A 26118-nucleotide genomic window follows, 5' to 3' on the forward strand; every position below is an offset into this window, starting at 1 on the left:
ATGTGTTTGTGTACACATGTATCTGTTAGTATGTGTCTGTGGAGGCCAGATGTCAACCTTAAGCATCAACTATTGTCAAGACAAAGACAGAAATGAACACTGATACTCATTCAATTCTATTTCTACTTGTTGGTTTTGTTTTGTTTAAGACCCCAGCCCATGCAATGTTGATTCAGGGTGGGTCGTCCTACTTGAGTTAACCTAATCTAGAAACTCACAGACATGCCCAGAGGTCTACTGCCTGCTTCTAAGTCTGTCAAATTTTGACATCAATATTAATAATAATTAATATTATCATAGGCATAATCCCACTGATGAGTCCCTGTCACTATCTCAGAATCCTGCCCCAAAGACCCTGATACCATCACACACCTGATTAGATTTCAATATAGGAGTTTAGGAACAGATATATGAGGCATATTTCTACATCTCAACATTTTAAAGGTTTCTATGGCTTAAGTTCTGTCTACAGTCTTAAGAAACCAAGAACTCCTCAGATCATATTTCATCCAACTGTCATGCATGAAATTAATCGTAATTGCTGAAGTAATCCAGAGGGCCTAGAAAAGGCAATATGGATACAGGCAGACTCCAGATCTCCTGAGTCACAGAGATGTTCATATATAGTACGTATGCCAACCCAAAGACATGGTGCCCAGGATTTAGGAAGAAAATATTTCAAATTAGAGTTTATTTATTTATTTAATATTTTTTGTTTTGCAAACTCCTCAAGAGCACATGACTGCCTCATTGGATGAACCATATTTTTACCTTTGACTTCAACTAACTTGACCATGACCTGTCAAGGAGCCAATGGGCCAGTTGACTACAAATGAGTTTGCCTTTCATGCCATGTTGTTCCGTCCGCTGGCAACAAAAAGGATTCCAGGTCATTCCAATTTATTCAATTAATTTCAGAGATGAAATTATCCTGCCCAGTAACTAGATTGCTAATGCCATTTATTGTAATGGTTCGGTTCAGGTTTGCTGGTTGGAAAATAAACGCCTTCATTTCAATATTTGCCTTTTGGCTGCAGCCCATAAGCTTGTCATATGCCATGACCTCATTACCACCACAGCTTAATTGTAAGTTAATGTGCTCCTAGTTGTGTGTGTGTGTGTGTGTGTGTGTGTGAGAGAGAGAGAGAGAGAGAGAGAGAGAGAGAGAGAGAGAGAGAGAGAGAGAGAGAGAGAAGCTTCTATCTTACTGCCTAGTTGTTCTCCTGACTTATCCCCCTGAGCTGATATTTCTGACAGATGGATTAGCTGGCATGATAGAGCCCATACTTCTGGGCACTTTGATCATACAAAATTGAACTGATTTTTATTTTTAAACTGAAAGTAGGGGGCGGGATCTTGACCTGCTAGGGAATGACTGTGATTTCAGATTTGTGGAGGTACACAACATCTGTAATCAGAAGGGGTGGCCAGGGCTTGGGGTGGGACAATGGCTGGGACAATGGAACCTCTACAGAATCAGAAGCAGAATTAAAATCTGCATGTGAATAGCTTTCCAGCCAGTCGTGAACAGATTCATTTGTCACATCCTGGGTACATAAAGCTTATTTCAGAGTAAATTCTGGGGAGCGTTCGACCTGATTGAATCCGCCCAGAGCTTCTGTTAATATATTTGTTCTAGTCAGTTACACTCAACAGCTGTTTAGACAGAATATCACTTTTCCGTCTTATTCGTGGTAATGCAGTCCCCCCTTTAATCTCCTCTCGGTTTCCCATTAAGTCGTGATGCTCGCTTCAGAGAAGCTGAATCAGTTTCAGATTAACAGATGAACTGTTGCTCACGCCATCGAGAACTGTGCATCTACCTTGTGCCCGTCTCTTAAATCACTCACTTGGCAAGGAACAGGACACTTGGGCACTCCTGAGCATCCCATCCAAGAGCCCTCATTAGGAGATGAAGCGACCAGCAAGACAGCTAATGGGAATCATTTGTGACGAAGAAGCGAGGCTACGTTTATAGAATCACTACAAGTGAGCATTGGGTTTAGGAGCGAAAGGAGAGTCCTAGGGGATCTGCATCATGCAAACACCCATGACATACCTTGTGGAGTACATGTCAGACTATATGTGTGAGACAGTGAATTTGTATCTGATTGGGCAGTGTAATAAAAGGCAGAGTGTATCAGGAAAAAAAGAATGAAGAGCTACAAGTAAGAGGAAGGGGAAAATGAAAGAAGCAAGGAAAGGGAGAAGAGGAGAGGAAAGAAAAATAAAGCAGTCTGGTTTTTTTTGTTTTGTTTTGTTTTTTGTTTTTTTATCTTCTATAACCATGGGGATATCCTCAAGACACACCATCCATTTGAGGTTGAATGAAGCTGGCTGGTATAGTTTTAAACTAGATTTCAAATGAAAGTTTCTAGTCTTTTAAATGTTCTTCAACATCACTTTTTTCCTACTCTAAGCCCAAGTTAATAATGCCTGTATATTGTTACCAAAATCCTCTTTTTTAGACATCCCATTACCATCACAGACAGAGCAACAAAGCAGGCACAAGCATTTGGGAAGCACAGACACCAAGCTTCGGGCTAGAACAGGATCCCATAAATGCTATCAGGGCTAGATGGTAAACTTTGGGCCCCTAAGGTGACTGCCACTGCTAGGAAGTCTCAGGACACAGTGAATGCAACCACTGATAACACATCAGCAAACTGTCAGGAGCTTCTGACAGTAAAACTTTCTTGATAAAACAAACAAGCAGTGAAGTGGATTGGACATGAAGATGTGATTTCCAGTCGGAGAGACTAGCCCCTTTCCACAAGGCAGCAACAGCAGGGAGATGCTGAAAACTGGGTTGGGAGGGGCCTTCTGTGCCTGTTCATGGAGGGATCTAGCCATCCTCTCCTTCATCCTGACTCACTTCCCTTCTGGTGCGTTGCCTGCAGTTCCTTACAGAAGGAAATGGAGTCAATGTATCACGGAGACGGAGATACTTACATCATTGTTGATCGTAGCACTATTCACAGTGGCTAAGTTATAGAAATAACCGAAGTGTCCATCGACAGAGGAATGGGTGGTACATGTGCATGATGGAATTTTTTTTTCAGCCATACAGATTTTCATTCGTAGGACAAAGAATGGAGCTGGAGATGATCATATTAAGTGAATTGTAAATCTCAGGAAGACAAAGGTGCCACGTTCTTCTCAGTTAGAGATACATAAAACTCTGTATTTACAGATGACAGGAAGTGAAGCTGTCTAGGGGAACGAAGGGTACAAGAAAGAGGCAGGATAGAGGGTGTCTAAGCAGGTGTAGGGAGTTCTGCTCTGGATAGATTGTATATTAACCTGTGTGTGAGCATGACCTTATATAATCCAGTTCAGGGCAATTAAAAAAAAGTAACAAGGGTAGAAATGTCATTCAAAGATGCAGTCACTCCTTGTGTGGACTCCAAAATCCATACATAAATGTGAGCTGCAGTTAAGGCTGAATTTGTTTCACCTTTTCTCCCCTCAAAAGATTGTCCTTGTAGCATCCTTCTAATGAAGCCATCTTGTCCTGTACACTATCATCTGACTTATAAGAAGCCATCTGTTGGCATGCAAGTTTATTTGGGATCCAGGAGAGGAGGAGACACCTCTCTACCTTCCACGGCGTCTGAATCTTAGTGCGGCTAAGCATCATCCACAGTCATTTTAAAAGGGAACAGTGAAATTCCGTTTATATCCTGGTACAGTTTTATAAACTAACTCCACATTGGATGGTTACTGTGAGTTATCTGAAGGAGTTAACCACCCCTCGGCTGACGACAATCCTGGTTAAGTGAGTGTTGTCAGAGAGGCAGTGGAGAGGGACAGGAAGTCCACTAATCCTGGACCATTCGGAGGAAGTTCTTGCATCCTGATTAAAATGGCTGCTTAAGAAGGACCCCTGTGGAGGCGCACGCCTTTAATCCCAGCACTTAGGAGGCAGAGGCAGGTAGATCTCTGAGTTCAAGGCCAGCCTGGGCTACAGAGTGAGTTCCAGGACTGCCAGGGCTATACAGAGAAACCCTGTCTCAAAAAAACAAAAACAAAAAACAAAAAACAAAAAAACAAAAAGAAGGACCCTGTGTAACTGTTTTTTATTCTGTCATATTTGTGTACTCCTGTAGACAGGTATGCAAATGGAGGCCAGAGGTCTACCTTAGTTTTCTTCCACAGATCAACTTTTTTTTTTTTTGAGGCAGAATCTCTCACTAGGACATTGGCATTCCTGGCTTAAGGAGGATAGTGGGCCAGTAAATCAGACAAATCTGTTTGTCTCCCCAACACTGGGATGATGAGTCTGAGCCACCATACCTATCATTTTTAGTGGATACCTCTGGTCTCCATGCATGATTTGTTCAATACACAGTTCCACACACAGACCAGGGGTCTTTTCAAGCCACCAGAGCCACACAGGGAAATGCAGAAGGAAGCTGTGAGCAATGACCACCACTGCTGTCTCCACAAAAGAAGGGAAAAGACAGAGCAGGCAGGCTTAAGATTGGCTGGTTTGGGTCATGTCATTGGTCTCTGGGACTCAGGGCTTGCATGTGTAGTTGGTTAGTACCTGGCCATAGGCTGAAAGGGTAGATGAACAGATGGAGGGCTGAATGTGAGAGCCCTGCAGATGAGCCGGATGGTTCCCTTGGGAAAATCCTGAATGGGAATTGGCTTGCATCTGGAAGGTGCCCTCATGGGTAATATATTTGCCATGTCTAGGAACTGACTGAAGTCCCAGTAAAGAAGGGAGATATGGCTGTGAGCTTGGACGATGCTTTAGGAGGTTTAGGCTATCCCCAAGAGAGAGGGGAAGAAAGTGGACAACAAAACAAGCTCCAACCTAATCTTGGGCAGAAAGTGATTTCCTATATGGTTCAAGTGAATGGGGGGAACAGAGAGTATGGAAGGGTGGACAGAAACAGCCAAGGCCTTGAAATCTAACACACTGACTAGTGGTCCTCGCTAGTGTTGTTGAGTATGGCTGTATCTTTGGATTGTTTATTTGGTTGGTTTGTTTGTGTGTTTGTTTGTTTGTGTTTTTCTTATTGCTGTGATAAAATTAGGGAAACAGTAACTTAGGGAGACTAGGTTTATTCTGGCTCACAGCTCCAAGGGTAGAGTCCATTAGGACAAGAATCTTGAAGTGGCTGGTCACATGGCATCCAGAATCAGGAAGCAGAGAGAGATGGGTGCATACTATGCCACTCAGCTCTATCTCTATTCTCCACTGAACACACTTCAGGATTGAAGCTAGGGAATGACACCACCCACAGTGGGCAGGACTTCAGACCTCAATGAACACAGTGAAGACCATCCCCCATGGATACTCCCAGAGTCCCATCTCCCGAGGTGATTTTGGATTGTCAAATTTGCAACAGTAACCACCACAGGCTGTGTGGCTGTGTGGCTGTGTGGAGAACTTCCACCTGAAAGAAACCGAATGAAATCCAGGAATTTGGGAGTTTCAGTTTTCCCTTAGCTTAGTTGAACTTAGTTTAGCTTACAGTGAAGCATCTAGAGAGATAGAGTCCTGTAACCGTCCTGGAGGACTTTGAGGAGATGGAAGCTTTTTCCTCAGGATATCTGAGAAGCATTGTTAGGAAGACAATGGATCTCAGTGTGTAGCAGCTTCTTGCTACAGTGCAGGAAAGCAATGAGGTGTCTTAGCAAGCTGTGGAGGAGGGAGGACCTGGCCTCCCGATAGGAAAAGAAGATGGGGATTTGGGGGCTCTCACTATCGATTCCATAAATCTGATAAGCTGAAGTAGCTCTAGTTGATGGGTTCACAGTCGTAACATACATAGGTAGGGCTGAATATAATTCAAGGTGGAATATATGTGGAATATACATGTGCCTCATATGTGAGCTTTCCCATCCAGAATGATCTTGTGTGCCCCTCTGATCAAGACATCTCATCCTGCGCACCGCTGTCTTGATTTATGCAAAGCCATCTGTTTCCATGCAGGTTTTATTTGGGATCCAGGAAGGGAGATACACATGCACCACCTGTCTTTGCACAAAACACTTCCAGGACAATCTTGTTTGGTCTTTATAACCATAATGTCAAAAGAGACCGCAGAGGTGACTAAAGGCAACTTGCACATGGTGCCCGGGGACTAGATTACTAACCCTTCTGTGGGTGTGAATCTCACTGGCACACTTGGCTCCCAGAAATTCCTGGGCTCACCCTGAGCACCTGAATCTGCGTGGTGACCTGGTGCTTTCTGATGATGAGGTGGAGGAAAGAGGGGACCGGAGAGCTGAGAAACATGTCCCTGGAGACATCCACTCCTCTCACAGAAACCGTACTTATTACCAAAGCCCTAATTTTTGCTGAGTAGGCATCTGCTCCCCCACAGAGCACTGACCAAGAAGAAAAGGGGGCCCACAAAGTGGTGTGGCTCTCTTGCCATTTAAGGTCCCTAGGGAAAGGGAGACATCGGCAGGGATGAAGGAGACTTAACAAGAGAACCTCCTTTTCTGGCCTTTTTGTTTCCCTTGTTTTCTCTCCCCTAGCCTTTTTGTTCATATGCTTTGTTTTAAGTTGGTTTAGGACAAGGTCCTGCTATGTAGCCATGACCAGCGCCAAACTGTCCTCAATCCCCCTCCCTCACCCGCCCCATGCCAGGCTTGCAGGCGTGGACCACTCTGCCTAAGTCCTCCTTTCCCCTATTAAGTAATTTTTTTGTTTTACAAGCATACTTATTGCTATGAATTGAAAAACCAATCCTTTGGTTTGTTGGATCTCCGTGGAGACATGCACAGTTCTAAAATTAAATGTGCTCTTCTACACTGTCTGGGGAAGGAGGTATTTCTCAGCCAAACCATAAGAAAGGAAAGCTAATCTCCTGCATTTGCTTGCCCACATCTCAATATGCTTGTCTTTAGAATTACACACCGGCACAGTACTGTTGAATGGTACGAAGGCAGTGGTAGATAGTACAGGAAGGCAGATATCTGGACCTACGACTTCAGGAAGATGGCCTCCTTTCGTTGCACCTAAGTTTATTCACCTGAATAATGGGGCCAATAGCACTGCCTGCACTTCCGAAGTTCCTTGTGTAGTTACGAAGATAATGTGCAGACAGGCCTTTTGCCTACTTCCCACCACATTAATGCCATTTATTTTATTATCAGTTTTATTATCATTACTGTTATGCCCCAGCGGGGCAAAGTTTACTCTTTGGACTAAGAACAACCCCCCGCCCCCGCAATTCTAGAGCACTTTACATCTGGGGCATTGTACAAGGAACTGGAGCCATCTCTTGCTTTTTTGAGTTCAACTGTGGAGGCCACAGGAGGCCTCTTCTGAGAGATGCCAAAAGGAGAAAAATGGAGATGCCAGCTTCCACAAACGTTATCCCCGTCCCTGCAGAATCGTGACGTCTCTGATCTCTCCAGTGTTGACTGCAGGATATTTATTATTCAGCGATAATAATAAATCGCTGCTTATAAAATCCAGGGAATCGAGTGTCGCGAAGGGGAGGAAGGGGAGAGCCGCCAGAGTCAGAGGTCCAGCCAGGCCCAGGCTATTAATCATCGCCCTCCATTATTTCTCGAAGATTCATTCATTGTTCCATAGGTACCTAGAGGGTCAATTAGAGACCACAGACAGGCTTTTTCAAAGACACAGGAGGGTCAATTAGGCCCTCCTTATAATTTTCTGCTTTACCAGCAAATGCCAGCCTATTGCACATCAGAGTCAGGGAGCTCAGAAATAAGCATGGTATTTTCCCCTCCTCCTTTGGAGAGAAAGAGGAGCCCAACAAGAAGAAATGGAGGTGGGTAGTAACTGGTCGGTCACACACAGCTCATAGGCAGTCAGGCTATGGGTCAGTGGAAGCCAAAGGGATTTGGTGGCCAACCCTGACTTGTGAGGAACAAAGTTCTTGTGGGGTCAGAGCCTCCAGAATGGTCAGGGACCTTCCATGATAGAAGGCTCTCGTCCCTTATTAGAGGCGGTTCATTTATCTTAGGTGCCATCTTAACCGTGCAGGCATGAGAGTACAATTATAAGCTATAACAAATAGTATAAATAGTACTGAACCGGTGGTGATTTGAGTCAAGAGAGACTGGCCTGACCTGGGCTTGAGTCTCGGTGCCCACCATAGCCGCTCTTCGTGTTTAGGAAGAATTTGGCCAATGTCAGGCACATACTATTTTCCACTATTTTCTCATGGTTCTCCCTGAGGTTGGCAGTGTATTTACATTTTGCCACAGATTACAATAAAATGGAAGAAAAAAATTGTTCCTAGTAAGGACTCGATGAAGGGCTAGGACTGTGTCTTAGTGGTAGAGCACATGGCTAGCGTGTGTGAGGTACTGGGTTTGATTCCCCAGCACAAAGAGAAAGGCAGGGGAGAACATGGAAGAGAGAATATTGCAAGGTTAGCACCCCCATCTACTGCTTTTCCAAGTACGAGATTACACATTGATTCTGCCCATTCCCCAACATTCAGTCTTGTTAACAGGATGAAGGAGCTGTTGTACATCACTGTCCTCTTTCTCCTCCCCCCATCATCACCCTTACTTTTGACCTTGAGATCTTCTTGTTCTGATGCTCCTTCACACAGAATCTTGAACTCAAAGAGAAATACTCTTTACATATGAGCTACCAATGCCAGCTTGAGTGATTTCCCCAGTCCATGCCTCACTGCCGCCCCCCCCCATGCCCAGGGTATCAGTCATTGCTTCTTGCTTCTCTGGTTTAAAAATCACTCGCCACCTGTTTGAGCACTGACTCTGTGCAGCACCATTGTAGGTGATGGAGATCCAATTCTAAACAAAAGAGGTGAAACTCAGCATTCAATATTTTCAGAATGTGGGAGCCTTCTGCATGCTGGGCCTGCTACACTTGGAGTCATTTGTCAGTAATGAATTACCAAGAAAGGAATCAATGACAGAAGCTGAAGGGTCTAGCCTGGTGTCAAGTGGAGCCATGGTCAAAACTTCCAGACTGTCCCTACCCCTTTTTTCATTATTGGGAGAAAGAGATACACATGTATATTTCTCTAGGATTGTGATTTGGAAAAGGCTGTGCACACAGTAGGCCCGCCTTAAGTGCTTGCTGACTCAGGGAGTGGATATGGACTGTGATTCTGCCTGACCTCCATCCCTGACTTTGGGGATGTTTTCCTCCTGCAGCAGCACTGGCCCCAGGCTGCTGCCCCTGTCCTCCCTTCTGATCTCTGGATAATGGACAACCTGATGTCCCCTGCCTTGGGGTCTACATCTTCACCTCCATCTCCTAGCCTAGATGGTCACAACTTCCGGCTCATGGAGGTCTTTTGCTGACCTACTGAAGAATCTTTCACAGTGTATTGTTATTGTACGTGTGTGTGTGTGACGTGTGGTGAGGGAGGCCATGCTGCCACACGAGTGGCAAGGTCAGAGGGCAACTTGAAGGGATCTTTTTTTGTCTTTCTGCATGCTGCTTCCAAGGATGGAACTTGGGTCATCAGGCTTGGATGGCAAATTCTTCATGGCTGAGCCATCTAGCCTGCCCAGATTTTTCTTAGGAAAATGAATGAATTGCTAGTATCTTAGACTTTATAACAGAACTAGGATTCCACACTTCTCTTGAAAAGGCCTGATGAGATGTGGCTGACCTTTCAGTTTGATACTAGTTGGGTGAGCTTGAGCAGCCCCCGCCCCTGTCTAGCCAGACATGTGGCTAGACATGTGCCTTCTGGTTTTCTGTACCATGTCAGACCTACTTCCCTCTTGTCTGCGTGGCCTCTTGGCAGGAGAATGTGTAGTAATCCATGGGTATTCCTACTCATAGCAAGCTGTAATCACATCTTCTAGGCTCCCTCCATACCAATCTCCAGTTCACTGAGCTGGCTTCTGCCTTGATTACCTTTCTCTGGGCTCATCCTGAGTTTACTTTGAACATCTGGGGCTTTGTATCAAATTGTGCATTCCTCTGCCTGAAATGTTCTATGCTGCAGTCCCTCCAAAGACTTGCTTTCTTCTTATGTACTCCTCCTCTTCCTTCTCCTCCTCTTTTACCACCTCATCCTCTTCTTCCTCTTCTTCCTCCTTCTCCTCCTTCTCCTCCTCCTCCTCCAGACTGAGTCAGACAGGTTGGCATTCTCTGTTGTCCCTACAGTAAACTTTCCAGCCACAAGACCATGTGATATCTGTTTACTAACCTGCTGGGCATCACACATTGGCACCCCAAGCTCTAAGGCCATTCTGCTCATGGTCATATCCTGAGCATGTGTGTGACAAGGGTTACAGTTGAGTCTGGCAGGAGCCCAGCATGGGAGAAGTAAAGTGGGAGAGAAGAGGAGTCAGGAGCTAGAGCAGAAGTCTCCTGGCACCTCCCAAGTCCCAGCCTATTATAGATCCTCCCTTCATGGGAAAGTCATCACCAGGAGTGTTTAGGAATATTGTGACATCTGACATAATAATGGGACTGGACCATTTTGGAAGTGTCTCTCTGTCTTCAGCAAAGAAAGAAGGCACCAGCTAAGCTGTTGAGCAAAATGAGAGTAAATGGGAACCGAGACCAGAGCCAAGGCCACGTGTAGCCAAGACATGAGTGTCAACAGAAGGGGGGAGGATGTCAAGAGCAGCGTCCTCAGCTGTGGAAGACATTCTCCAGATAATAATGAGTGGAAATGACTTCACCCACTTCCCCTTCCTCCCAAGGATCCTTGCATCACCTTGCATCTAGCAACACCTGTCACATGTGTCAGGGAGCAAGGGCTCTGGGAGCAGCGTGGTCAGCAAATACCATGATTCGTCATGTGTGTCTATTTTGTGTATTCCACAAAGATTTCCTTTTTCTTCTTTCTTGAATCTCTCTCCTTGAGGGAAGCCCACTTCTGGCATGAGCTTCTTGATAGAGTATTCTAACTAATGGCTTTAGTCATATGAATATGGACAGGAAGGTCCTCAGCCCATCCACCTCCCAGACCCTGAGTGAATAGACACAAACCACAAATTCCAGCCAATTTGCTCTCTTTCCTCGGTGTTTGGCATGGCTTACAGTCTGATGCAGGAAGTCCAGTTCCCAGTTTCTTCCCAAAGCTACAGATTTCTGTTTTGTCTGAAATAACTCAGGTCTCAGGAGTTTGCTGTTACATTGCTTCAGAGAAATGAGTAAGTGGTAGTCTTTTTTTTTTTTTGGTATAATTTGGTTATAAGTAGGAACTTTACAAAGCCACTCCTCTGTTCCTTCTCTCTATAGTTTGACAGATTATATGATGTGGGATGATATTTTTATACACAAATATCCACAGAGCTTTTCTGCAAAGTAACATAGAAGAAAGCAAATTGTTTTGGTAGCCTGAGTCCTCAGTGCTGTTGGGATATGAGGATGTCCCCACTCGATTTTTGATTTTATGAAACACCTGGCATAGGAAGGGAATTTTACTAGCTACTACTGGACTGAACTCACTCCTGTCTAGAATATCACCACTATCATGGAAAATAACAGTGATAAGTTCTGTTTTGGAACCAACCTTTTCTAACTAAAAAGAATGGAGCTCTGGCGATTGGAGTATGAGGTCAGGAGTTTTATGCTCTGCAGGTACAGTGATTGTGAAAGCTAATAAAAAAAAAGCAGAAGAGAAGTTCTACTTAGGGTTCTTTAAGCTGGAGTTCTTGCTTGCTACTGTGTTTGTGCGCTATCAGTGCGTAACAAATCAACACACACTTCACACTCTAGCCCATACTCCCTTAATGGCTGCAGTTCTGTAGGTTGAAAGTGGGAACCCGTTATAACTATGCTATCATCTCTGAACCTCAGGAAGGCCATAGGGCGTCAGCTGGAGCTGCACTCCTGTCTGCGGACACTGGAGGGAAATCCACTGCCACATTCATTCAAGGCATTGGCAGAATTTAGTTCCTTAAAGCTACAAGACTGAGGCTTGAAGTTCCTCTTCAGTCATAGCAGGTGGCTGCCTTCTGCTACTGGAGGCCACCCACCCATATCCCTTGACACTCCAGGAGAAGCAACAGAGACCTGGAAATGAAGTCCCTTTGATATACGATTCTTTCTTGTGGTTTGAATCTCCCTCACTTTCTCAACGCTGCTGTCTGAACACAAATAGAGGGACTTACATGATCTGGACATAGGGTTGGGAGCTTTTGTTAGCTTATGTAAAATCTACTTAGAACAATGCACTGACAGATCAGTGTCTGGGAGAAGCCATGTGTACACCCTGGAACTTAGAGTTTCACCCACAAAAGCTATGTGTGTATGTTTATCTCTGTGTGGGGTGTGTGTGTGTGTGTGTGTGTGTGTGTGTGTGTGTGCATGTGCATTGTGTAGTGTGCATGTGCACTGTGTAGTGTGCATGTGTGTGTACATGCATGTGTGTAGTGTGTGTGGTGTGTGTAGTGTGTGTGGTGTGTGTAGTGTGTGCGTGTGTGTATAGTGTATATGATGTATGTAATGTGATACATGTGTAGTGTATATGTATGTGTATAGTATATGCATGTGTGTAGTGTGTGTGTATGTATATGCATGTGTGTAGCGTGTGTATGTGTGTGTGTGTGTATTCAGTGTGTGTAGGCGTGCAGGGGCATGTATGTGCATGTGTCTGTAAAAGCCAGAGGACAGTTTTTGATGTCCTTCCTCTGGAGCCAGCCACCTTGAATTTTGAGGCAGGATCTAGTACCTGGAGCTCACTAATCAGCTAGTCTGATCACCAGCCATCTCCAGAGACCCTCCTATTCCCACCTTACTAGTACTGGAATTACAAGTGGGTACCACTATGCCTGGGACCTAACTCTGCACTTGCCAGGCAAACACTTTACTGATTAACACACCTCCTTGGCCCTAACTTAATTTTAAATAACAAAGCAAAGCCTAGAATTTTCAGATCCAGGAAATGAAGGAGGTTGTTATACTTGAAGAAGATGTCCTGCAAGGGCGCTTAGGGAGAGCACCCAAAATGTAATCAGAGCCCTGATAGTGGTCAGACCATCAGTGGTGAGCCCCACATATGATCCTGAGTGAAAAAGTAGAAAAGGACACGGGGAAAGGAAAGGTGATTCTGTGGCCATGAGCTTCGCTTCAGTTAGAGACACGGCTGAGATATAAATGGTCAGTCTCTCTTGTGGCTGAATTCAACACACTGTCTTCTCTGTGCCACAGAGATCCCCACTTGGAATGATAATACTGAGGATTGCTGGGACCATCGAGTAAGGGGATGTCACTTGTTAGCTCTGTGGTGATGAAGACAGGCTTTCCACAGAAGCCCCCCCCCCCCAGCTTCCTTTTCTGCTGTGCTGTTAGGCATGGAACAGTGTGAGGCAGGAGAAAAAACAAGCCTGGAGAGGCTTGGTGTGCGACCTCCACCATGTCACCCTTGTACAGTGTTCTTCTGAGATACAGCTTCATCTTAGACTCCCCCTCCCCCACAATTATGCTTGAACTCCCAGTGCAGCCGGGTGACATCAGTGTGAGAACTGACACATTCATCCCACACCCATTCATTCACACCCAGGAGTGGAGGTGCCTCTCCTTTGTTCTCTTCCATACAGGACCAAGCTGGCCTGGAGGGAATGCTCCAGGCATCCAAAGTGCTTGAGAGTGAGTCTGAGCTTAGAAATTCCTTAAGTTAGGTGTGCACCCCCCCCAATCAGGGGAGCATGTGACCAAGGAGAACTGTGAACACAGCACCCCCTCCACACACACACACACACACACACACACAAAATAAAAAACCCTAAGCTTACTTAAAACATGTGACGGTTTTGCAGTTTGCTTTGCAAATTCACGGCAGAACTCTGGACTGAGATCTTTACAGACAATGCCTTTTTGTAATGCCAAAAGGTCTACCCAGGCATTCCACTTGCCCCCTCCCCCAGCAGGTGGCCCATGAGAGATGTATCATGAGCTCCCATCATAAAGATCTGACACCACGCATAGCTTTTTAACTATGGACCTAGCGAGTCCCCACATGCCTTTTTAGTTCATCTAAATCCATAGATCCTCAGCCAGCTCACCTTTAAGGGGAGGAGCTTGGAGTCATGACCATTGGCTGGGAGATGACCATATGAGTGGAAACTGACTCTTCAGCATCCTAACACAAGAGCAGGGACCTGTGCTGGGCTCAAAGTCCTCCCATTTAAAACCTCACAACATGAGAGTCCCCGGACAAGGAGCCACAATTGGTTAATTACAGGAAGACAACCCCACACACTCAAAGGCTCCTCTTGCTTCTCACCCTACCACGTGCCTCCAAATCCTTCAGAGGAGGATTACAGATGTTTTCTCCACACACCTCCCCCCAATTCCTCCCTCTATCTTTCTTTTTTCTCTGCACCCTCTGCACTCCACACTTCAAGCTAAATATAATGTATCTGATTTCCCACCATACATACTAATCAGGATTGAAAGTTGTCTTCTGGGGCTTTAAAAAGCTAGCCAAGAGCAGTGCGATTTCTCCAAAAGGATGTCTGCAATCAAGATGATTACATGGGAAAATAAATCATAATTTATATTGCTGAAAATGTCATTTGCAAAAAAAAAAAAAACCACTCTGACAATGCCTTCCTCGGTCTACTTCTCTGTGTGGGATAAATGCTGCCCTTTTGTAACTCCCCCTCTTTCCTTATTTATTTATTTCCTTTTAACACTCTGAATACCTCAGAAGCAGTTGCCTTCTCGGGGAGGCAGGAGGTTGTTGGGGAATACAACTGACAAGCTGGAAAGACCTAAATTGAACAATATGGATTCATGTGAGAGAGAGAGAGAGCAAGGGTGTTCTGTATTCAGGATGCACGTGCATACATGCGTACATCTTACTATTGAAAAAGAACTTCAAGCTGAACTCTGAAACCAAAGGCTCTCATCCACCCACATGCCTTTAGAGTGAATAAACATACCAAGTTATCTAAGAGAACTGGTTAGTGATCAGACTTGCTAGTCTCCCTTGGAATTAAGAACTAGCTCTAGTTTTACCTTGGTTGACAAATGTCAGGTACACAGGAGCACCCATAGTTAACACTCGAGGCTGACTAAAAGTGGGCCCCAGTTCTCACCCCCCTTCATCACGGGAATACCCCTTGAAGTGTAGAGTAACATCTTGCCCTAAAGAGCCCTCGAACCTTAACCCATCAGTGACCTTTTACCAACAGAGAGCAAACATAACTCAGGTGAGAACTTGAAAGGTGTCTGAGATGTTGGTGGCAAACATCTGTAATTCCTATACCAGAGAAAATTAGAAGTTCAGGGTCAACTGGGCTACATACGTAAAAAGACATTGTTTCTGTCCCACTCCACCCCCACCCCACCTCCACCCTTCCAAAAAAAAGCAGCAAGGAAGAAGGGAATATAACTGTCTCTGTATTGGTGCTCTTCCACAGGCTTTGCTTGAAACGTATCTAAAGCTCTGGTGTGAACAAGACTAGCAGGTACCGCAAGCAACAACTAAGACTTAAAAGTGGAGTTGCCTCCCTGAAGCCTGCTAAGATCAGGCATTGCAGACCTGGTAGAACCAGAGGCTAAATTCTGGCAACTGTTTTTCACATTCTGGGGTAATTTCTTACACAGTAGAAGTTGGTTAGGATGCAAGGAGGGGAGCAAGGAAACAGAGAACAAGGAGCCAATTGTTTCCTCCTCATTATCATATTCAACTGGACCTTTTGCAGGCACCCCGTGAAACTCTCAGACATCAGATGTCTTCCTCCATTGCCATCCACCTTAGTTGGAGTCTTACGCTGAACACAGGACCTAGACTGGCTGATCGAGGAGCCCCAGGGATTCCCCCTGTCTTTGTTTCCTTTGTGATCAGACTGCAGCTGCACTCTGCCACATCTGGCCTGGATGCTGATGCTGGGGTTCTAAACCGTGGTCCTTACACACATGAAGCAAGCACCTTAACCTGTGGAGCCACCTCCTCACAGTCTTAGGCCATCCCATGCATCAAATGAAACCTTTGGTGCCAGAGCTCTTAGTTGTTATGGAATTGGGGGCAGGTGATGTTCTGAAGCAGAAGAGAGGTACACTCTGCCTGCCTGGGATCCATAGATCCCCTCGCCCACAACTTCCAGGACATGATCCCCAATAGGACAGGCACCAAAGTGGATCTTCCTACTTCCTCCTTGTGTTCCTGGGGTGGGGGAAGATGGGCCGTGAGTAGGCACCAACCGAATGAGGAAGGAGCAGATTGCTATCAACTCTTTATTGTATTCATCCATCAGAGGAGGCAGAGCTGTGGAAGGTTTCCACTGGGGAACTGAGTGGAAGGGGTTCTGTCTCTGTGGCAGGGAGAGGGTACCAGGAGGAACAATGTCGAGAATGAATAGGATGCTAACTCTACCAGAGTTGTAACAGGTTAAATGCACACTTACTATGGACTTCCCGTGTGCCAGGCTCTGGACTAAAACAACACATTACCTCATGATCCTATATCATGAAGACACCGAGGTTTACAGTGGACTTCTGATTATTCCTGACACGACACTCATGTGGGTGAAGAGCCTGGCTGGAGTTCGCATCACCTCCTGGTCCTTTGTAAAGGCTTTACCAGCCACAAGAGGTGTTCTATACCAGGGAAGAGGGGCCCATTCTGTTATGAGAGGTTCAAAGGCTCATTACTGTCTCCCGTCCATGCACATAAGGGTTTATCTGACACACACAGTATGATGATATAGGAGAATGAACTGACTGTTCTCACTGGCTCTGGAAAGTTCCACCTGGCCCAAGCCAACTTATTCTTTGTATAGAAGGAAGGAAGGAAGGAAGGAGGGAGGGAAGCATGGAGGAAGGGAGGGAAGAGAGAGGGAGAGAAAGAGAGAGAGAGGGGGGGGCAGGCAGGCAGGCAGGCCAATGAAGTCCTGCAGGAAAGAACATTTACCAGCCAAGCCTCCAGCAGGGCAGCCTCTGCCAGGCCCATAACCATGCCCAAGTAATCATGTGGCCAGCCTGCTGTACATCCCACTTCAGATGAAACAGAAATGAGCCAACTGCCTCTGCTTTCCAGTGACTCATTAGGGGTCTATGAGGTTGATTCTTCATTGTATTTAATGGGAAATGAACTGCCCCATTCAATCTTAGGCCCCACAGAGCTAGTACGGTAAAACCTACTAGATGCAAGGAGCATGGTGAGACTTAAATCTTACAGAATTACTTTAATATCCCCAAATTAACATTGTTGTTGTGGTTTTAAATATATTTTTATTAATTCTTTGAGAATCCCATGCACATATACAATGTATTTTGAATTCAACCCCCCACTTCTCCACCAACTCCTTTCGGAACCCCCAGTTTATGTCCTCTTTTTCTTTTTTTTTTTTATAACTCACTGAGTTCAATTTGTGCCGCCCATGGACTCATGGGTATGGGACCATGTGATGGATAGTTTTAATTATCAGCTTGACATAACCTGGAATCACCTGGGAAGAGAGTTTCAGTGAGGGATTCTCTGCATTGAGTTGGTTTGTGGGCACGTCTATGGGGGACTATCTTAATTAAGTCAGCTGATGTGTGAAGACCAAGTCCACTGTGGGCAACAACATTCCCTAGGCAGAGGGTCCTTAATTATATTAAGAGTGGAGAAATTGGTCTGAGCACGAGCAAGCAAGCAAGCATACATACATGTTTCTCTCTGTGTGTTCCTGACTGTGGATACAATATGACCAGTTGTTTAAGGTTCCCGACACCTTGACTTGCCTGTTATAATGGAACTGTAACTTGGAGCTGTAGGCTAGGGTAAAACCTTTCACCCATTTCTTCTTTTGTGGTGGTATTTCATCACAGCTGCAGAGATGAAACTAGAACAATTACTTTCTATTACAGGTTTTAAAAAAATGAAAAACCAGAACAACTACAACTATTCTTATGTGTGTGGGTACATATATAGGTATAGGTGTTTCCGTGTGTGAGCATGGGTATACATGGGTGTGCATGCACATGCACATGCATGTATGAGGCAGAGACAGGTTCAGGCATCATTGCATTAGAGCCCTCTACCTTGATTTTCTTCCCCCACTTAAAACAAGAGTCTTTCTCTAGGACCTGAGGCTTGTCCACTCTACAAAGCTGATGGGCCTGCTAAGCCCCGTGATTCTCCTGTCTCCGAATCTCCAGCAGTGAGATAACTGGCATAGCACCATCCGGGTGTTTTGCCTGGATTCTAGAGCTTGAGCTCAGCTTTGTATGTGCACAGAAAGCACTCTACTAACCGCACCACATCCCGAGGCTCAGATTGTACTCCCTTAAATGACGGGATAACCACCTGTTAGCATAAGATCAATACCAGTGTCTGCAGGTGTTTTCTTCCGTTGGTTCTCTCCTTGATTCAAATAAGCTTTAAAGACTGTCAGTGGAAGCCGTCAGCACCCCTTACGCCCTTGTATTTATACCCCAAGTCTTACTTTCACCTCCCAGCAGCCCTGTGAAAAGCTGAGTAACTGTGCTTGGCTTGTCCCTCTGGCTTGTGGCAGATGAGCCAGAGTAGTGAGATTGGATGCACCTGGTGTCTGCCTCCGAGACTGGCCCAATCCAGGAGGGTGGAACAAACCTCTGGGGGAGCCGTGGAATGCTCACTCTTGCAAAACACGGTCTGAAATGCCAAGAGATCTGGGGACTATTGAAAAGGGAGCAACATGAGCAGAAATGTGACTCTCTTTAAAAAAAATGTTGCTCCTACCTGGAAAAGTTACAAACAGAAAGCGTGCTTTTAAAATATAAACTATATATATATTTATAGTTTTATATGTGTGTGTATATATATATATATATATACATATATATATATATATAATAACAAATATGTCATATTTGTTTTGACACAGGGTCTCATGTAGCCAAAGATAGTTTCAAACTCACTGTGTAGAGATGAGCCTTGAACTCCCAATCCTTTATTTCCCAGTGCTGACATTATAGGGAAGCACCTCAATGCCAATCATGTGATAAACCTTTGGGGTACAAAATAATGGGTATTATCATTGTATTGTCTGCATTTGGTCCAATATCTCCTCCTCTATTTGGCCTCCATCTTACCTGTGTTCCTCCCCCCAAACAGTTCACCTTATTTCCCACCCGAGTCTCTCTGTGTAACACATATATGTGATTATATACATGTAAGTCTACATCCTACATCTGAGAGAAAACTGATCATTGCCTTCACCCCTCTTCCAAGCCTCTCTGGTTTCCAGTTTAAACAAGTCAACCTGTTGTCGCATTAAAGCCACATTTTTCATTTTTGGACCTTTCTGTTTTACTTCACGCCATTCCAGCCCAGAAAGCTACCGTTGAGTTTGTCGTAAGAATTACTGTTTCCGTCCCCCCTCATCCCCAGCAGGCTCTTCCATTCACTGTGTCTTCTAATTTATACCATACCTTTCGAGGAGCAGCTGGGAGAAGGGGGGGGCGGCAGCGGAGAAAATGTGAAATGTTAATGCTTCCTCTCCTAACTGCAGCGTTGTCAGCTCCGTTTTGTACATATATGATTATGAAGCAATTTGCATTAAATTTACACCTTTTCAAATTTTGAAAATTGCTTTGTTGAGAGAGAATCGCTGCACGTTCTCAATACCGGGCTGATTAATCACAGTTCTATGGAGGAGACATAACATTTTTATTAAACTCTCAGTGAGCAGGAAAATGAACACCTCCTGCAATAGCCATACTAATGTCATTAGTGAACATTTTCATTTACAAGAGGCCTCTCCCTCATCCCGGACCTTCCATCCTTCCCATATTGACCACAGCATCTCCTCTTGAGCGGGTGAGAAACCGTATTCGTAATGTCATGAAGCCTGTCCACAAGCTCCTTCTGCTAGTCGATGATCCATCTAGGTCTTTAATGGCCATCTCTTCCTCTTGCCACGTGAGACGCTTCACGCTACCTCTCTGAATTCCGTATGTGGTCAGAGAGGGTTTCCACCCTGAAGAGTCAGCGACAGGCGGGATTAAAACCCTGAAACACCCACGTGAGTAGAAGAATGAGGAGAAAAACCGTGCTTTGTTGGCTAATGCTTATGTGGTGTCTGTAGTGGAGGCTTCTGGTAAGGATGGAGCGCATAAACCACCAAGAGGAGCTTGTGGACCTGGACAGCTATATAGCAATTCAAAGATATGGGTCGTGGAGCAGATGATGAAGTGATTTGGTGCAAGCATGTGGGTACTGAGTTTATGTTCCCGGCACTCACCTGAAAAACCAGGTGTGATGGTGGATACTTATGATCCCCAAGCTACAGAGGCAGAGACAGAAGGATCCCTCAGGTTTGCTGGCCAGCCAGTCTAACTCAATGACAGCTTCTGCAAGAGACCCTGCCTAAAAAATAGGTGGAAAACAATTGGGAGAGACACCTGATGGAGGCCTCTGGCCTCGATATACACACCTCACCCTTTGCTCACTGGTTGCTGGTATTACATTTTAGTGTGCACCTTGTTTGGATGCAAATTGTTTAACTTGATTAATAACCTCTCTGACATTGGTCCTACTCTACTATGTTGAGTTATCGATAGCACCGGTGCCTCTCTTTGAATTCTAGGTGTCCTGAAAAGTGCATCCTACTGTTAAAAACATGCCCAAACTCATCAGTCTGAAGGCCCTGCGAGGTTAACATCAATAAGAAACTAGTCCACAAATACAAGAAAGTAAACATATTGAATAGTCTAGCAATAAGAGTGGAAGAGGGTTTGGAGAGTCAGGCATCTTCCATTGTAAGGGGGAGGTTGTCACCAGGCATAGCCACTTTGGAAAATCATTGGTGTTTGCTAGCCAAGTAATAAGCAACAGTTAATGCGGTCAGTGGGATAGATTAAGAATGTTGTAGCAAAGTATTCACAATGGCAAGAAACTCAAAACTCCTCTCTGCCACCCTCAGTAAGACAGTGGTGGCATACATATCCTCACCTTGGAGCAGTAGACAGCTGTGAGACTGAATGAGTTTCTATAGCCAGCATCAACACAGATGGATCTTTGAAACACATTCTACAAAATACGAGAAAAACAAGTTACGTGGGAAAATTAATACGGTATGGTTTGATTTACCAAGGTTGTAGAACCTTTAGGCAATAGATGCTGGCTAGTGGTCTCACATCGCTCAGGTCCAGCCTTGAAGTTTTATAACTGTCTCCAGTTCCTACTCTTGCTCAGCGACCAGGTAGCCTCATGCTCCCTCTGCCACACTTCCCCCACCACTAGGGAAGTGTCCCCTTGGCATCCAAGCCAAAATAAGCCCTCCCTCCCGGAAGTTGTGTCTTATCAGGTATTTTCTTACTGCAAAGTTCATCTCACCATTTCCTGGCCAGTCCTGGGCACTGAGCTGCAGGTGGTAGCCCTGCCTCTGAGGTTCTTCCTTAGGACCAACAAGAAGGGCAGGAAACAATGGGATTCTCGACTGATGGCACAGACACCCAGTGGTCATATGCTGCCAAGTCCTCAGGTCCTGAGGTTTGGGGCCTTCCTTGGGGCTTTGTGCTCCCTGTTGCCCTTCCTAAGCCGTGCATTTGCCCACTATGCGTTGGGAACTGTCATGGGCCATGATGGAGTTCTGGAACCCAACCACCCCTAAGGCCTTCATCTGGTCTTGATTATTTTTAGTAGTAAAAAGAAAAAAAAAAATCATGGACTCAAACTACAGTAACTCTATTTACTTTTCAGCCAAACATGGTGAAGTTATCAAACAGTGGTGGCTCCCTCGCCTCACAGATAGAAAATGCCTAGATAAATACAGCGGAGGACATTTTTAAACATGTAAAAAAATCAATTTTCATAAGGTTACATCTTTTTACCTCTTTATATAAAACATGCTGTATTAAAAGAGAGATTAAATTTTACTCTGCGGACTAAAATGCAAACACAAAATTATTTTTTTCATTTTTCAGAGCATGCACTGGATTATCATTTATTTATGAGGCTTTTTTTAATCTAGAATATATGGAAATCTTTTCTTGAAGCACAATATAATATTGAATTGGGAATGCTGCCTGACAGTTCCCCTCTCACGGTTGCAGAGAATGATTCTCCTGTATGAATTTTTAAAGGAAACTTCTTCAATGCTCTCTGCCTCTGTGAGGGAAAATGTGCGGCATTGCCCCGAGACACCTTTGCAAGCTCCCTCCCAGTTTTGCATCCATCCAACTTTTCCACTGGAGATGATGCTTCTACTTTCTGTCAGAAGTCACAAAATGTCCACTTTGCTTTCTCTGGTTCAAAGGTTCCCCTTGGTGGGCTGGTGAGATGGATCACTAGGGAAAGGAGCTTGCCACCAAGCCTAAGGCCTGGAGTTTGATTCCAGGCTCAACACGAGGAAGGAGAGATCTGACTCCTGCAAGCTATAGTCCAACCTCCACATGTACACAATGACACACATGCACGCACACCCACACACCCCAACACATACACACACACACACACACACACACACACACACATAGATGAATATAATTTTTTTAAAAAAAAATGGTTTTAAAAGGTAAACTTGGCAAAGAATTCCCTGCCCCAGAAAACCCTTCTCTGAGATGCGGTACTGGATGCTCCTTTGTATCTGTTTTCTTTGTACATTTTTCTTATTCAGATGCACTGGCCTCAGAAGGCTGTTAGTAGACTTTCTTCTAGTGTGTTCTGAGGCACGCGTCCATCTCAGAACTTATAAACATCAGTGGTGAAGTCTCACAGTAGTGATAGCTGGGACCACATGTCTATGTGTGTGTGTGCACATGCACCTATGTGTGCACGTGGAGGCCAGGAGTCCACCTTAGGTATCATTCCACAGGTTCTGTCTATCTTGGCTTTTGATAGCAGAGTCTCCTTGGCTTGCAGCTTCCCAAATAGGCCAGGCTAGCAGGCCAGCAAGGCTTAGGGATCAGTATTTCTCCACTCCTCAGCGCTATGGCTGTAAATGTTTGCCACCACACTCTGCCTCTTTGACATGGGTTCTGGAGATAGAAACCAGGCCCCATGCTTTCACTGCAATCATTTTACTGGCTGAGGTGTCTCTCCAGCCTCTGATAACGTCTCACTCCAACACAAGGTAATGTGCACCGATTACCATGTTGTTGATGCCTTTTTGTGTAATTAGAAATAATCTCATACCATTAGCTTACTCCACTCACATTCAATTTTATATTTATGTACTATAAATATGTATGAATAACAAGCTAAACATAACGTGTATATATAGTACATCGACACGAATTCCAAATATACAGAGGCAGGAAGACTTGTAGACATACAGAAGGGCAGTCATTATAAATGGGATGAAAGAAATTCATCCAGACCCCCACTGAAAAACAAGAAATAAGAGCATGGCCTTGTATGGCGTCTGCTTATTTTCCCAGTCCTTCGTGATGCTTTGTGAGCAGGGGTGAGAGTGGCACGGTGGCAGTGGGTACAGGCTGGTTTCCCTTTGTTCCATAGCATCAGCCACTCTACCAGGGGTCATTTAGAAACAGATCAGCATGACGCATAAACAAATGACAATGACTGCACCATGCTGGTGACCCCTGGGCCTGTGTACTGGACGGGGCTGAGCCACGTCTTCCTGGAAGGACAGGCGTGAGTCTGAGAGTGCTCTGACAGCTCTGATTAGCCCCACAATTCCTTGTGAGCTTTCTTCTTTTCCAGAGACCCACCACCACCACCACCCCAAGAGATAGAATAATATTATATCCCATCCCTTCATATTATGTCCTGGCCTTTCGTGGGGGATTCTGGTTGTTTTTCTCTCGCTCTATCATATTGAATCTCCCATTTCCAGTCTTGAGTGGGTTTTCTTTTTCTAGTTTCCTGGATGTGCTTTCCCCATTACTTTGCAAGCCCTTTAAAAGCGAAAGTTGTCTATTCTGTTTTTGAAGGAACTTCATTTAACGTGTGGTGGTTTGAATGAGAATGGCCCCCATACACCCATATATTTGCATGCTCGATCCCAAGTTGATGATTAGGAGGTGTGGCCCTTTCCGAGTAGATGTGACCTTGTTAGAGGAGGTGTATCACTGGATGGGCTTGGAGGTTTCAAAAGCCCATTGCCAGGTTCAGTGTCTCTCCTGCCTGCTAGCTGAACAGGATGTAGCTCTCAAGTTACTTCTGCAGCACTATGCTTGCTTGACTGCAGCCAGGCTCCCCACCGCGATAAGAGACTACCCTCTGAAACTGTAAGCAAGCCTCAATGAAATACTTCTGTTGTATAAAAGGTGCCTTGGTTGGGGTATCTCTCTACAGCAACAGGTCAGCAGAAGCAAAATGCTTGCTTGCTCTCCAGATACACGGACCTGAGTTCGAGTCTCAGGAACCACATAAGATGACAGGTGTGGTGGTCACACAGAATGTCACTCTGTTAGAACTGTTAGAAGGCTCAGGAGCTCAGAGATCACCTTTATCTCCAGTTGGGACAGATAGAGGCAGGGGCTGGGAAATACTGATACTGAGCCTCCACCTTCTCAGTGTCGGTAAGCAAATAACATCTCCCTTGCAAGGTAGCTTCAGAAAAGAAGTCCATCTTCATGACTGACATAGGGACTCCTGCAACACGAGAAGACTTAAAGAGAAACAAAAGCTTCTTTCCTGGTAGAAATGAACTTGCTGAAAAGAGTCTCTGGAGCCAAGGGAAGGTGTCACCATTTCATTCTTAACCCACAGATGCCACCTGTGGGAGGGAAACATGCAAAGAGAGCCCGGCAAGCCATCAGGAGGGACAACGGTTGCTTCCTCTCTGTCTCTCTGCCTCTCCGTCTCTGTCCTCTGCCTGTCTCTCTGTCTCAATCTGTTTCTCTTCGTGTGTGTGTGTGTGTGTGTGTGTGTGTGTGTGTGTGTGTGTGTGTGTATCTGCTTTCCCCATTACTTTGCAAGCCCTTTAAAAGCGAAAGTTGTCTATTCTGTTTTTGAAGGAACTTCAACAGAGCTGAGAACCATTTGCAGGCTGAGCACCTCTAAAATTCCACATGAACAGGATCTCCTGCCCATCAGAACACCCCCCCCAACACCCCGCATCCCACCCCTCACCCCTCCACACCTCAGCCTCCACCCCACCCTCTGCACCCTGAAACCCATTGTGGACAGATTACCAAACAGAAGGACTGAGCAAATGACACAGAGATCATTTCTTTAACCTAAGCATGCTTTTCTACCACATTAACTTTTTCATCCAAATGCTCAGGTGTTGGTAACACTCTCTGCCCTACAGAAAGAGAGGCAGAGAGTGAAGGATTTAAAGTTCAAAGCCTGCCCCATGAAGAGTGAAGTGGTGGGGGAGGAGAAGGGAAGAACTGACATTATATGAGGTGGTTTAGAATTATTGCCTACTTTCTAATGCCACTTATGATGGCCCTCATTAGAGTGAATTCCTAACGTCCGCTCCCACATCTTCATGTCCTTCCTCCTTCAAACACTCCTTGTAGCCTATTTCTCTGCGGTCTGCCCATCCAGGTGTCAATTCCTTCTCTTACCTTCAATTTAATAAATTTTCTAAAGGGTATCTATGAACCGGTCAGCCCTTGGACATGTTAGAATGGGTTTGATGATTTAAAAAAAAAAAACTCTTAATTAAATGCTTTATTGGTCATTTTTTAATGCAACATATAACAAGTGCTTTAAAAAAAATATTTACAACTCCAGTCTTAAAAAGAAAAAAAAAAAGTTACATATGGTCATTTGAACTAATTGCAAAAATGACACTACATTAATTAGATAATTAAAAGTCTCAAGCATGTGGCTATTGTATTCATCGGGCTGGAAGCCAGCATCTTCTAGAGCTCAGAAAGTGGGTTAGCATAATTCAATATTCAATTGCTGTGCCGGTTTTCATATGAATAGATAATACAGAACAAGCCTTAAATCTGGCTGTGGAGAACTAACAGGGGCTGGTTTTATTTTAATTGAGTTTTAAGCACTTCTAGGCCATCTCGTTGTCTTCACGGTTTAACCCTTTGGGGTTGTCACTACCTGCCTGCTTGCCGGGCCACCTCAGACCTTAACAGCCATGATCTGTCTAGACTATCAAGAGACCTCCAGGAGGGGGTGGGGGTGTCCCATTGATGGTGGGGACACTTGCTGGCTACTGAGTAGACATAAGGCCAGAGGTTGACCTTGAGCTTTGGTCCTCAGCTTTCGTACCCAGCTTGAGATTAGACTTGTGTTGTTTGCTGCTGTGTCCACCACTGGCAGGCTGGCCCTGAGCTTTTGAGGATTCTCCTGTCTCCACCTCCCATCTTGTTGTAGGAAT

General features: G+C 45.0%; 1 protein-coding gene across 1 annotated transcript in view; it reads left to right on the plus strand.

Annotated features, from left to right (window-relative positions):
* Wwox (WW domain containing oxidoreductase) overlaps positions 1 to 26118 on the plus strand; it is a 922329-nt gene that overhangs the window by 366817 nt on the left and 529394 nt on the right. The window lies entirely within an intron of this gene.

Source organism: Mastomys coucha, unplaced genomic scaffold (assembly GCF_008632895.1).
Source record: "Mastomys coucha isolate ucsf_1 unplaced genomic scaffold, UCSF_Mcou_1 pScaffold22, whole genome shotgun sequence".
Classification (NCBI taxonomy): Eukaryota; Metazoa; Chordata; class Mammalia; order Rodentia; family Muridae; genus Mastomys; species Mastomys coucha.